At 39.5% G+C, this 14852-nt stretch overlaps 1 protein-coding gene across 1 annotated transcript in view; it reads right to left on the minus strand.

Annotated features, from left to right (window-relative positions):
- Window positions 1-318: 318 nt before the first annotated feature.
- Window positions 319-14852, minus strand: part of C2H19orf12 (chromosome 2 C19orf12 homolog) — a 51338-nt gene continuing 36804 nt past the window's right edge. Inside the window, exons 4-5 of the transcript XR_006354755.1 lie at window positions 11326-11472; window positions 319-627 (exon numbers count right to left, since the gene is read on the minus strand). The gene's annotated coding sequence lies outside the window, so the exon portion shown is untranslated. The remainder of the gene's footprint in view (window positions 628-11325; window positions 11473-14852) is intronic.

Here is a 14852-nt window from a genome sequence, read left to right on the forward strand (position 1 = left end):
TCTGCATTAGTCATGTTATACAAGAAGAATCAGAGCAAAAAAGAAAAACAACAGCACCAAAAACAAAAGAAATAGTAGGGGCCAATCAGCATCCATATTCCACAGTTGCTTTTTTTTTTCTGGATTTGGAGAGCCTTTTCCATCATGGGTCCTTTGGAACTTTCTTGTACCATTAGATTGGTGAGAAGAATCTAGTCTATCACAATTGATCAACACATAATTTTGATGATGCCATGTACAATGTTCTCCTGGTTCTGCTCATCTCACTCATCATCAGTTCATGCAAGTCCTTCCAGGTTTCTCTGAACTCTTCCTGCTCATCGTTTCTTATAGCACAATAGTATTCCATTACATTCATATACCACAACTTGTTCAGCCATTCCCCAATTGATGGGCATGCCAAATTATTTCTAAAACACAGTTCTGACAGTGAGATTTACCTGCTCAGGAAGCTCCAATGGTTTCCTCTTGTCTTAAGGATAAAATAAAAACTCCTGGGGGCAGCTAGATGGCGCAGTGGTTAAAGCACCGGCCCTGGATTCAGGAGTCCCTGAGTTTGGATCCGGCCTCAGACACTTGACACTTACTATCTGTGTGACCCTGGGCAAGTCACTTAACCCCCATTGCCTGCAAAAAAAAAAATAAATAAATAAATAAATAAATAAATAAAAACTCCTCTAGTTTTTAAAGCCCTTAACAATGTGATTCTACCATGTTCTACCTTTCTGTGCTCATTACTTTCCTTTCTACCCTCTATATTCTAGCCAACCTAGCCTGCTTTCTATTCCATTTCTATCCCATTTCTCACTCTCATGCCTTTGCATAGACCCCAATGCCTGAAATGCACTCTCACCTCACCATCACTTCCCAGAATCCCTAGCTAACTACAAAGCTCAACCCTCCCTCCCCCAGAAATTAATTTATAGATATTTTATATTCAATTTTCTATGTGCTTTTTATTTTCCCCAATAGAAAGCAAGTTCCTGGAGGACAAGAAATGTTTCATTTTTGTCTTTGTATCTCCAGTGCCTGATGGAGTGCCTGACACTCGGTGGGTACTTAATAAATGCTTATCAAACTGAAATGTCAAAGACCACAAAAAAGAGCACATTCTATACATTAGGGATGCCCTTTTCTTTTTTTTCTTTTCTTTTTTTTTAAAGTGAGGCAGTTGGGGTTAAGTGACTTGCCCAGGGTCACATAGCTAGTAAGTGTGTGTTAAGTGTCTGAGGCCGGATTTGAACTCAGTTACTCCTGACTCCAGGGCCAGTGCTCTTATCCACTGCACCACCTAGCTGCACCGAGGGATGTCCTTTTCAAAGGCATTGAGATAGTTGGGAGATGAAATGTTGAGTTCCCCAAACAGTCAAGAGACCAATTTGACCTGCATGATAGCAGGTATAAAGGTGAATATTATGAAATAAGTCTGGAAATGTAGGTAGGAGTCAGATTGTGTAAGGCTTTAAATGTAAGGCTTAGGGGGGCAGCAAGGTGGCGCAGTGGATAAGCACCGGCCCTGGATTCAGGAGTACCTGAGTTCAGATCCGGCCTCAGACACTTGACACTTACTGGCTGTGTGACCCTGGGCAAGTCACTTAACCCCAATTGCCTCACTAAAAAAAAAAAAAATGTAAGGCTTAGGAATTGGTACTTTAACCTAAAGACAATAGGGAGCTGAGGCTTTTTGAGCAATAGAGTAACATGGTCAGACATGCTTTTGGAAGAGTATTTTGGTGAATGTGTGGAAAATAAATTAGAAAGGATAGAGACTGGAAGCAAGAAGACCAATTAGGAAGTTATTGCAATTGTCTAGGTGAGAAGTAGTTGGCATCTGAACTAGGATATTAACTGTGCTAAAGGAGAGAAGAGAAGATACACAAAATGTTGTGGAAGTGGAATCAATAGGACTTGATACCTCATTAGATACGGGCATGAAGGGTGATGGAGAGGGAGAAGAGGTCATGAGAGCTAAAGTTGTCTCCCCATCAGACTGTGGGGTACCTGACCTCAATGAGTTAAGATATTATACAAAAAATAACTATAACATAAATTAGGTTATAAGTACAAAGAAGAAGCTGCTGCCATATCTCGCCTTCCCAGTCTGCCTTCGCCTATCTCTATACCTCTGCTTCAGCTGTCTTTTATACCTCAAATGAATACATTCAATCAGTTGAACTTTTTCTCATCCTTCATGGAAAAGATGATTCAGGGTAGGCCTTAAAACCCTTCCCTCACCCCCCAGCTATCATTGATCTCTCCCTCCTAGATTAGGCAGCTAACATTTGCACAATATTTTAAGGTCTACAAAAGACTTTGCATATCTTTTCTTATTTGGGCCTCACAATAAATTTGTGAGGTAGTCCTGATTGGTGTTTATTATTCCCATTTTATAGGTGAGAGAACTGAACTGGTTAACTGACTTGCCAGCATCACAGAACTAGTAAGTCTCAAAGGTTAGGCTCTAACATAGATCTTATAGGCTCATAGGAACATAGAGCTGGAGCTGGAGGGGACCTCAGATGCCATCTTTAATACAACTTCATCATTTTTACAGATGGGGAAACTGAGGCCCAGGGAGGTTAGGGGACTTGCCCAAGTTCATACAGATGAACAAAGCACATTGACCACTTTCTCTGAAGCTTAGAGAGTCTTAGAGAGTTACCTAGAGCATGGCCAAGTTAAGTGACTTAAGCTAAGTTCTCAGAGCTAGGATGTGTGAGAGGCAGGACTGGACCCCAAGTCTTCCTGGCCCTAAAACCAGCTCTCTAGCCACTCTACAACACTGCCCCTAGCTAACATTTAGACTGAGCTTTAAGATTGGTGAAGCACTTTACATACATTCTCTCATTTGATCCTCACAACAACCCTGTGAGGTAGGTGCTATTATTATCCCTGTTTTACAGATGAGAAAAATGAGGCTGAAAATTGAGCTAGTAAGAGTCTGAGGCTGGATTTGAACTCAAGTCTTCCTGACTCCAAGTCAGCACTCTATCAAATATACCACCTAAATGTCTTGGTCCAAGGAGAACAGGTGGGGTGATTATGCTCAGTGAAGTACTGTTCCCCAAATGGCTAGGAAGAGAAACAAAGAGCACACCACCCACCACCCCTACATCTAAGAGGGCTTAGCCTTCCATCTAAAATGGGCATATGGAAGACGTAGTCTCCCCCACTACAAGAAAATGACCAGGAAATAGAATTTCTGTGGAATCTTTCAGCCGCAACAACTGTGCTTTAAACGTGACTTCCCTCCTGTTCCCCACATCAGCATGCTGTGGTTTGGAAACTGAGGGTGGCTCCTTGTGTCTTTGCCCACAGATACATACACATGGAAACTTTATGCTGCTCACAAACCACTGACGTCCTCTAAATGCCAGAGCAACTTGGTCTGGTTCCTAATCACCATCTGAGTCGTTTGTAGACCTACCAAACTCTCCCAAGGAAATTTGGCAACCATGGGGCTATTTCTGCAGTGGTTGGATGGTCACAAGGCCAGCATCCAGGCCCCAGCTTGTTGAGTTCCATTCCTGAGGTTTGTTTCCAAGGCCAATACTGAGGGTGGTTAATACCGGATCATTGGAAGCCCCGAGTTTCTCAGTGGGAAAGCAGTAGGATTCCTTTACCCCACTTATCTGGACACTGGCACTGTAAAGGTGGCATGGGTCAAAGAACTGAAGCCCTGGGATCCAATCCTGCCTTTCTCATTGACAAGCTGTTCTGGGCCTCTGTTTCTTCATAAGACCTACCCTTCCCATCCTAAAATATGGTTCATACGAGTTTCAATTTAGAGATAGAAAGCCCCTTTTCAATAGCCTAACCCAAGCCTTTTGTTGTATACAGATAAATGGAAGCCCAGAGGAGCAACGTGTGGGACCCTAGGTCTAGAGCCAAAAAGGACCTCTGGGGCCGTCAATTCCAAATCTTTATTTCACAGTTGAGGAAACTCAGACCCAAGGAGGTTCAGTGAACTTCATGGTTACATAGGTGTAAGAGGGTAGTCAGACAGGGAATTCCAACCCAGGTCTTCTAACTCCAGAGCCAGTGCTCTTTCCACTGAACCACACTGCCCAGAGAAGCAACTGGGCTCACAGAATTCTGGATCTTTTAAGCTAGAAGGGAGCCTAAAGGACATTGTTTTCCAGAATGGCTGGACCAGTTCTGAGCTCCACCAATAGTAAATTAATGTGTCTGTTTTCCCATAGTCCCTCTACGGTTTGGTTTTGTTTTTGTCAACTTAGACAAACAGAGTTGAGTGACATGCCTAGGGTGACACAGATAGTAAGTGTTTGAGGTCATAATTGAATTCAGCTTTTCCTGACCATTGTGCCACCTAGCTACCTTCAGATGTGGGGCCATACCCCCCCAAAAGAAGAAAGTGTTCAGATAATATTTTTGATACAACAAAGGAAAACACTGAAATAATCAATCAACAAAATTTATTAAGTTCCTATTATGTGGAGAGCAAGCTGGAATTATGCCCAAAGAGTTATAAAACTGCATATACCCTTTAACCCAGCAATACTACTATTAATTCTGTTTCCCAAGGTGATTGGGGAAAAAGGAAAATAACTTATATTTCTAAAATATATATAACAACTATTTTTATGGTGACAAAGAACTGGAAATTGAGGGGATACCCATCAATTGGGGTATAACAAGTTGTTATATATGATTGTGATGGAGTACCACTGTGCCATAAGAAATAATGAGATGTTGGATTTTAGAAAAAAAATGGGAAAACTTACATGAAATAATGAAGAATGAAATGAGCAGAACCAAGAGAACATTGTACGCAGTAATAGTAATTTTGTTCTAAGAACTACTTTGAATGACTAAATCATTTTGAGTATTATAAATACTCAAATGAAGTACAAAGGACCTATAAAGGAAGGTTCTACCTACCTTCAGAGGAAGAACTGATAAATAGAAGTATGTACAGTATGGTTTTACATATATGTGTATGTATATATATATATATATTAAGGTTTATATATACTATGTATATATAAAAACACAATTGTATCTAATGGCAACCTTCTCTAGGGTGGGGTGGGAGGGAGGGGGAAAATGTGCATAGCAGAGAATAAAAGAAAACTTAGAAACATGGCAGGGTGGCTTTAAAAACTATATGTAGTATTTATTACATTGTTTTTCAAAAAAAGTAAACTGTGAAGTTGAAATTCATGGTTTTTATTGAATCTTCTTTTTATGTTGTAGTGTGTATGTGGTAATGTTCTTTTTTTTGTCTTTTTGTATTTAAGTTCAAAATTATTTTTAAAAAAATTTTAAGTTCCTATTTTGCAAGCAGAAATGAATAAGGGGATCAGCTGAGACATGGAGTGTCTTGTCTGAGGAATAGCCAGGAAGCCAGTGTCACTGAATCAAAGAGTACCAGTCAGTGAGTAAGGTGTAAGATTGGAAAGACAAGAGGGGGCTAGATAATGAAGGGTTTTTAATGCTAAACAGAACATTTTGTATTTGCTCTGGGAGGCAATAGGGAGCCACTGGAGTTTATTGAGTAGGGGAGTGACATGGTTGGACCTGCTCTTTAGGAAAATCACTTTGGTGGGTGAATACGGGATGATGAGAGTGAGGAGAGACTTGAGGCAGGCAGACCCACCAGCAGGCTATTGCAGTAGTCCAGGTGTGGGGTCACAAGGGTCTGAACCACAGTGATAACAGTGTCAGAGGAAAGAAATGGGGCATCCTCAAGAGCTGTTGCAGAGATGAAATCAACAGGCCTTGGGGCACCTTGGATATGGAGGGAGGTAAGAGATAGCAAGGAGTCAGAGAAGACTCCTAGGTTGTGAGCCTGAGGGACTGGGAGGATGGTGTTCTCCTCTAAAGTAGTAGGGACATTAGGACAGGAACCCCCAAGCACAGGTATACCTCTCCAAAGAGTTCAAGAGAATATCCAGGACGCAGGCGAGAGATGATCTATAAAGGAAGTGCCTTGAAGACATCATGTGGCATGTGTGGGCATTGGGCTAGCTGACTGGTGAGGGCAATGAGGTTCTGGGACAGGCTACAGAAATATTCCAAAAGGCCTGATGGCTTCTACTTCTTCCTCTTTACCTTAAGATTCTTGGGAAAGTTCAGCAACTCTCATGGGGCTCCTGTTGGGTGAGGTGATAAAGACAACAGTTCTCAAAAGACAAGTGGTAATCAACTTGTGAACCAAAGTGCTGCCTATGGCTTATGTTGTGGGGAGGGGGTGCCTGGAGAAAAGGATCAAAGTCATCTCTGTATACTCTGTCCCAAATATACTTGTAGAATGTGTTAGCCACAGGGAAGGGGTGGAAAGGAATTTGTCCTTTGCTAATTGAGTAAAATACTCATTATATAGCAATTACCACACTCTGAAATTGGTACCTTTATTTGAACCCCAGTATTTATTTGACCCATAGCAAGAAGTTCCCTCAACTAGATTACAAATTCCTGGAAGGCAGAAACTATAGTTTAATCTCTTATGTAAGAATAAAAATTATGTGCTCAATGCCCCCACATACATTTTGACACAAAATCTAAATTCCTTTCCTCACTGCTCAATATTAAAAACAACACCCAGGACTGGACACCCTCCAACTTGTAAATATCCTTCCTAATATATGATTTCTTGAACCGAATAAATACTGGAGATATCATCTCACCAGGGCAGGGTACAGTGGGGATTATCATCTTGCTAGTCTTCTGCCTCTTCATGCAACCTAAGGTTACATTAGCTTCCTTGTCTGCACTATGACCATGGCAAAGTTGGGGACGGGGAGGAGGCAGAGAAGTGGGGAAGGGGAGGTAAGAAGGTACCGAGAATAACACAATTTTTGGACCATCCATAATCTATAATTTAGCTAATGATATTCTAAATCAAAGATACTTGTCCAGTAACCAATGAGTGAACATACTACTGGGGGAATTGTATCATATCCATTTTAGTATTCTCACAATAAAAAGAAAAAATCAGAAAACAGAAGGAGGTGTATGTAGAAGGGGGATGGAACTGGAATTTGGCTCCCCACCCCCAAGGATACCTAAGTTAATGTAATTACAGAAACAAAAAAACAGATAATAGAGGTACTAAAGTATTAAAATATTAGCAGAGTATACTGTAGACATTGTTAATACTCTAATATCCCTTTACCAGGTGTGAAAAGGTTTCTCTGATTAAATTGGAAGGGAAATTTGGCATTGGTTGGCTGAAGATGGGCCATGCCACTAATGGCCTTTAAAAGGCTATGCCTGCCAACCCTCAGACATTCAAGGAAGGAAGTAGCTGGGTAGTGTGTGACCCTTGCATGTCTTCCAGAAGACAGCAGAGGCGAGGAAGGGAGTTTTCTCTCAGCTATTGCATCCTACAACTGAGCTACATTCCCATTAGGAGATATTGAAACCAAAAGGGAGCACAGATGCACATTTTCTAGGGAGAGACAGGCACAGAAAGATGGCATCCAGGGATTAGCTTCGAGGCAGGAATTACCTTCAAGGAGATTGACCTTTGGAAGCACAAAAAAGAACGAATCATGGATTCAAATTGCTCCTGGCATTGGCAGCACACCTACAAAGAGGAACAGATCTGGGGAGCCTAGCTAAATGACTTTCCCAGAAAAGATACTAGCCCAGGGGTGCAAAACACCATGAGATACATAATGCAGCTACTGTTCTGACCTAGCAGTCTTAATAAATGTCTTTGTTTTGAAGTAACTGTATCTTCCAGCTGACTATTTAAGGTAAGTTCACTGGTGGGGACTTGAGAACTATAGTTTTAGGAACATAGACCCACAGAGTACCTTTAACTTCAAGGAAGAAGTGATCTCTACCACTACCTCCCCAGGACCCTACCTGCAAACTTGTGATTGGTGACTTGGAAAGGTGACCCAGAGTGGGTGCTACAGAATTGTAGCTTTTGGAGAGATACAAGTCACTTTTGCCCTAGTGTTTCCTACATCTGTGCCTCACTATAGGTATACTGAGTATACATTCTTCCTACTGGCACTATGCATTTATGTGAAGCTACCCCCCCAGGTTTATAGGGGAATGATGGGTCACAAATACTCCTTGGTGAGGGAAGAAAAACATTATTATGCATCCAAAAGCAAAAAGAAACTCTTATTTTGTGGGATATTTGGTAATTTCATATTACAGCACTCATGATAAATATTTGAAAAAGGACCAACATGAAAATTACTATAGCTCATACACCAACAACTGTGGCAAAAAGATGAAGAAGAAGAGGAATTCTGCAAAGAATTTCATAAGATCCTTCAAATTAAATCAGTATAAACTATGATATTCAGTGGCTTCAATCAAAGGTAGGAATAGATGAGAATGTCAAAAATATGTTGGAAAATATGGATCCAAAATGAAAAATAAGAGAGGTCAAAGACTTGTAGGCTACACAGAAGCCTAACATTTCTTCATCAGGAATATTTTCTTCCTATAAAAACAGAAGGCACTGGACATGGCTAGTATGGCAAAAATCACAAAAATGGAATTCCTTTTAACAACTGGGAACTACTCATTACTAGTGTGGTAGTCATTTCTGAATCAGCTGTCTGAATACAGACTGACTTATTAGGACAAAGATCAAAATTAGTACAACACTCAAAGAAAAAATTAGAATGAGAAAAAGATATGATATACAATTAAAGCAATTCTAACCTGACCCACCAAAAGAAATCATTGATGGGGGGCAGCTAGGTGGTGCAGTGGATAAAGCACCGGCCCTGAATTCAAGAGGACCTGAGTTCAAATCCAGCTTCAGACACTTGACACTTACTGTGTGACCCTGGGCAAGTCACTTAACCTTCATTACCCTGCCCCCCCAAAATCATTGATGATGAAAAATGAGATATGCATAAAAGAAATGACATAGAAATAACTTATCCATTTTAATATGGGCAGCTAGGTGGCATGGTAGATAGAGTGCTGGCCTAGACTCAGGAAGAACTGAGTTCAAGTATGGCTTCAAACACTAGTAGTATGATCCTGGGCAAGTCAATCAACCTCTGCTTGCCTCAGTTTCCTTATCTGGAAAATGGGGATAATAATAGCACCTGCTTCCCAGGAGTTGTTGTAAAGATCAAGTGAGATAATAATTGTAGGATAGTTCCTGGAACATAGAAAATGCTATATAAATGTTAACTTTTATTAGTATTATACAGAAATTCAATCTATGTAAAACAATGGCCACAATGAGAAAACCAAAAGAGCTGAAAAAGTGCCCTAGTCAGTGAACTCTTCTTTTTTTTTCTTTTTTTTGTTTTTAGTGAGGCAATTGGGGTTAAGTGATTTGCCCAGGGTCACACAGCTAGTAAGTATTAAGTGTCTGAGGCTGGATTTGAACTCAGGTACTCCTGACTCCAGGGCTGGTACTCTATCCACTGCGCCACCTAGCTGCCCCAGTCAGTGAACTCTTGACCTACTTACCAAGTAGAGAGATGGCAGCCAAGGGGAACACATATTTAAACTCTCTGTAAAATCTCTTTTTAAAAATTGTTATTGGTATGTTTTGCTTTTACAGAGCCTTCATTTCTTAATATATCTCTTCTTTCTCCCTTATTCATGAAGCCATTCTTTGCAAAAGGCATAAGAAAAATAAGGAAAAAAAGAAAGGAGGGGAAGAAGGAAGGAAGGAAAGGAGGGAGAGAAAAAGAGAAAGAAATAGAGAAAGAAGGGAAGGAAGGGAAAGGAAAGAGAAAGAAAATGAATGGAAGAGGGAGCAGCTAGGTTATGCAATGGATAAAGCACTGGCCCTGGAGGACCTGAGTTCAAATCCGGACTCAGACACTTGACATTTACTAGCTGTGTGACCTTGGGCAAGTCACTTAACCCTCATTGCCCCACAAAAACAAACAAAAAAGAAAATGAATGAAAAGAAAGGAAGGAAAATGAATGGTAGAGAAAGGAAGGGAAATGAATGGAAGAGAAAGAGAGGAAGGAAGGGAGAAAATGAAAAAGGAAGGAAGGGAAAGAGAAAGGAATAAAGGAAGGAAGAAGGGAGGGAGGAAAGGAGGTAAAAAAGCAATTCAGCAAAATTAATTCATTAAGCTACAGTGCTTTGCACATAGTAGGTACTTAATGAATGTTAATTGTTTGACTAAATCTATCAGCTGAATATGACAGTATAAATAATATGCCTGTACTTCCCACTCCTACAAGGAAGGGAGGGAGACGTTTGTAAAATATTGTGGAAGAAGATGATGAGAAACAAGCCTTATCATCTCATAAAACAGAGAGAAGCCATGGATTGTAAAAACCAGTTTAAAGGAAACTTGGTAAAATATCCAACTAAGAAAAGTCATCCCAAATGTATTTAAGGACAAAGCTAAAATTTATTGAACAACAAATAGACAGAAAAGTAAAAGATTTGCAAAGCAAATTCTTTGCAAAATAAAGGAAAGTAGACCCACTTTAGCCCAAAAGGCAACCAAAGACAGAAAAAAATAACTGGATTAGACCATATGGGCATTAAGGAAATCTGTGCTACAGCCAAAACAATTGTGATGATTTTGGAGGATGGATTAACAAGGTATCTGAAGGAAGGATATATAACAAAGGTATAGAAAAAAATCAAACTTATTAATACTGACCAATATGCTACTTTTCCCTTAAAAAATAAAACTATTAGAATAATATATACTTGCCACCAAAGGTCTTCTTAATGGGTGTTAATTGAGAATATATAGGCTTTTGTTTTTGTTTTATTTTTTGTTTTTTTGTGGGGCAACGAGGGTTAAGTGACTTTTCCAGGGTCACACAGCTAGTGAGTGTCAAGTGTCTGAGGCCACATTTGAACTCAGGTCCTCCTGACTCCAGGGCCAGTACTTTATCCACTGCACCACCTAGCTGCCCCCAATATAGGCTTTCATAAGTGATATTCCACAGTACACAACAGCATATAATTGACTAAAAATGTAGAAAATCCAAGGTTCTACTGTGTTTATTGTTTATTGACTATTTGTTTAAAAAGCTTTTGATTCCAGAGAGCAAAATATTGTCATAAAGGTTTTTTTTCCTGGGACAGCTAGGTGGTGCAGTGGATAAAGCACCAGCCCTGGATTTAGGAGAACCTGAGTTCAAATTCTACATCAGACACTTGACACTAGCTGTGTGACCCTGTGCAAGTCACTTAACCCTCATTGCCCAGCAAAAAAACAAAAACAAAAACAAAAACAAAAACAAAGGCTTTCTTCCATTAAGGTAACTCACATTCATACATCAAAATTATGTGAATTTCCTTGAAAGATATAACAATAGACATAAACTTACTCAGTGAATCTTTGATCATTATTATTAGATGAGGCATTAAATAGGGAGGTGTATACTCACCAAAAGTGCTTAACCCTGTCTTGCAATAGATTCATCACAGAGCACAAGTTGAAGAGGGGTTCCCTGTGTTTGGCAATGTCCTCTAGCTACTCCTCTTTTCAAGTATTATTGTTTTGGTTGTATCAAGTCTTGAAAACACAGGGCCTCCTGGAAAAGATATATAACCATCCACATTAATTTGATACAATTATCCACAGAAGAAAAACCAAGTGGATGAAGAATGCCTATTCAAATTATGACATGCAGTTCTATGGATGGTCAATCTATAGTGATGAGCCTTTTATGTATACCTTGGACAGATAATGAAAATGAACAAGTTGGTCCCAAAATGAAACATGGGAGGAAAAATGGGCTGGATTGCCTATGGGTAATTGGGGAGCTTCCTTAATGACTCCAAACTTCTCTCCAAAATGAAGGCTCATCTATTTAATACTAAAATTCTCCCAGAGATGGTGTTTGACTATGAGTTATAAAATACTATGATCTCCAAAGGATTAAAATTGAATGTAATTCAGAGGGAAACAGAGAAGCAAATGGTAGATGGAAGTAGGCTGCAACAATATAACAAATGAAATGCAATATAACAAATGAAAAAGAGTAAAATATGTCATCAAAGCAATGTATGATCTAAAAAGGAACTGGGATAGAGATGAGGCAAAAAACTTTGTGCCCCATTAATATCTTCACAATGCCAATAGCAATCGAGGGTGGTCCCCAATCAATTGAATGATCCACCCTATGACAAACTTATCAGGGGATATGAACAAAAGTCACACAGAATGAATAGGCATGAGTGGGTTGAAATCTGCATCACTGAAAGGAATATTAGCATTAATTAGCTCATAGATCTATCTGAATACTTGAGGAATCACGTTGTTAACCCATTTTAACTGGCAATCCACTAGACCTTCACAAATATTTTTATATGAACTACTCTCTAGCCATGTTATATATGTAAAGCTGATTGAACACACACATATAAAACATTTGCATTGTTTCCTATTAGATTTTGTCTTATTAGATTTAGCTTGAAGTTCTATCCATCGGAAAATGTGGTAAGTGGGCAGTCTCTATCTTTATCACTATCATTAATTACACATTCACTAGCTCAGAGCCAGGTACAGATCTCTTGAGCCCTCCAGTAGAGACAGACTTTCATGTTAAAAGAGAGCCATTTGTAAGGGCTAAAATTCTAGCTAAACTGTCTAAAATATCTAATGAGTGGTTGCCAATAAATTATAAGCTTTAGCAAGAGTTAAGACTTTTAATCATTTATTAAGGAGAATAAGAATTTGGTAAAGGGAGAGAGAAAGGCCTGATTCATTTGTCTATTAAAGGGAGAGAGCATTCCTAGCTCTGCTCTCTGCCAGAGTCCACATGAAAGAGAGCGAGTCAGAGTGCCAGCCTCCCCCTTCTTCCTCCCACAAGCAAACGTCGCTTCCTGATGCCAAAGAAAAGACGCATGGTCTTGCCCTCATGGCGGAGCTTTTCTCCAGTAAGTCTCCAGCAGGTGGTGTCATTCCAATTGTTACACATTAATGACCACTCTTTGGATATGACAATTGGGCCAGTTCTAAATCCCCTATCTATACTGTTGTATAGTTCATTTCTTTCCACGTTTTCTAGAGAAACTTTATCAAAGCTTTGCTAAACTTGGTAACATTAATGTTCAGTAGCAATCAAACTCATGACCCACAGGTCACATATGCCCACAAAATTCCCTAGTGCTACTCAAGTGAGATTAATATGTAATTGGGAAATGTTTAACAAAATAAATAAAAATACAATATAATATAAATAATGTTCATTTGTGGTTTTTTAAATCTGGCTTCATATACTTACTAGCTGTGTGACCCTGAGCAGGTCACTTAACCCTGTTTGCCTCAGTTTCCTCATCTGGAAAAAATGAGCTGGAGAAGAAAATGGCAAGCCACTCTAGTATCTTTGCCAAGAAAACCCCAAATGGGGTCACTAAGAGCAGGACACAGTTGAAATGACTGAACAGGGGAAGCTAGGTAGCACATTGGATAGAGCACCAGCTCTGGAATCAGGAAGACCTGAGTTCAAATTCAGCCTCAGACACTTGACTCGTACTAACTGTGTACCCTGGGCAAGTCGCTTGACCCCAATTGCCTCAACAAAAAAAGAAAGAAAGAAAGAAAGAAAGAAAGAAAGAAAGAAAGAAAGAAAGAAAGAAAAAGGAAAGAAAGAAAAAAGAAAGAAAGAAAAGAGAAAGAAAAGAAATGACTCAACAACAACAACGAGTCAGTCCATGACATACAAGAATCCTTTTTTTTTTAGTTTGACACCACTAATGTGCAGTACTCCCTAATCTATCAGTCTAGTAATCCTTTCAAGAAAAGAAATAAGGTTCATATGGCATAATCTGTTTTTGATCAAGCCCAGCTGGCTCTGTGAGCATGGCTTTCATTTCTAGATATTCACTAACCATTTCCTTAATAATAATATATTTTAGAATTTTTCAAGGAATTGAAGACAATTTCACTGCCCTGTAGTTTGTAGGCTCCTTTCTCTTCCCTTTTATGAAAACCAGGATATTCACTCTTCTCCATTCCTGCAGGGTTCCTCCCATTCTCCACAATCTTTCAGAGTTCACTGATAGTAGACCAATAATCATATCTGCCAGTTCTTTCAGTGCCATGGAATAAGTTAGGTATTTGGAATCATAGGTCCTAGGTTAAAATCTTGAACCTGTCACTCCCTTTCTGGATTCAGGTAAATTAGCTCACCTCTTGGGGCTTCAGTTTCCTCACCTGCAAAATGAGGGGTTTGGACAAGATGATCGCTAAGGTTCCTTCTAACTCTTTTTGATGACCCTTGATTTCCATCAAGGGCAGGAAGGTGTGTGTGTGTGTGTGTGTGTGTGTGTGTGTGTGTGTGTGTGTGTGTGTGTGTGTGATCTCCCCATTACAGATCATTCTCCTTGGTGTAGACAATAGCAACAAAATAAGGGCTGAGTAGGTTTGCCTTCTCTATGTCATCCATTATCATTGTCTTCCCCTACCCCATGGCTTTGATCCTTCTCTTTTTTTCAATATTGTTAAAAAGAACAAACATATAGCTAAATAAATAACTAAAATAAAAACAATTTTTAAAACTCTTTGGAGTTTTGGTTGTCCTTAGCATTTTCTTCACCTCTCTCAATTCATTTGAGTATTGATGCTGTCTTTTAGTTAAAATAAATTTTATTGATATCTATTGTTTTATATCACCTAAATTTCCCCTTGTATCACTTCCCCATCCACCTCCTAGAGGGCCGTTCTTTATAACAAATAATTTTTTTTTTGGTGGGGCAATGGGGGTTAAGTGACTTGCCCAAGGTCACACAGCTAGTAAGTGTCAAGTGTCTGAGGCCAGATTTGAACTCAGAAACTCCTGAATCCAGGGCCGGTGCTTTATCCACTGTGCCACCTAGCTGCCCCCATAACAAATAATTTTTAAAGAGAAAGAGAATAGAGGAAGAGAATAAACTGAACAAAACTAATCAATAAATTTTTTTAAAAATC

The sequence above is a fragment of the Dromiciops gliroides genome, chromosome 2, assembly GCF_019393635.1.
Source record: "Dromiciops gliroides isolate mDroGli1 chromosome 2, mDroGli1.pri, whole genome shotgun sequence".
Lineage (NCBI taxonomy): Eukaryota > Metazoa > Chordata > Mammalia > Microbiotheria > Microbiotheriidae > Dromiciops > Dromiciops gliroides.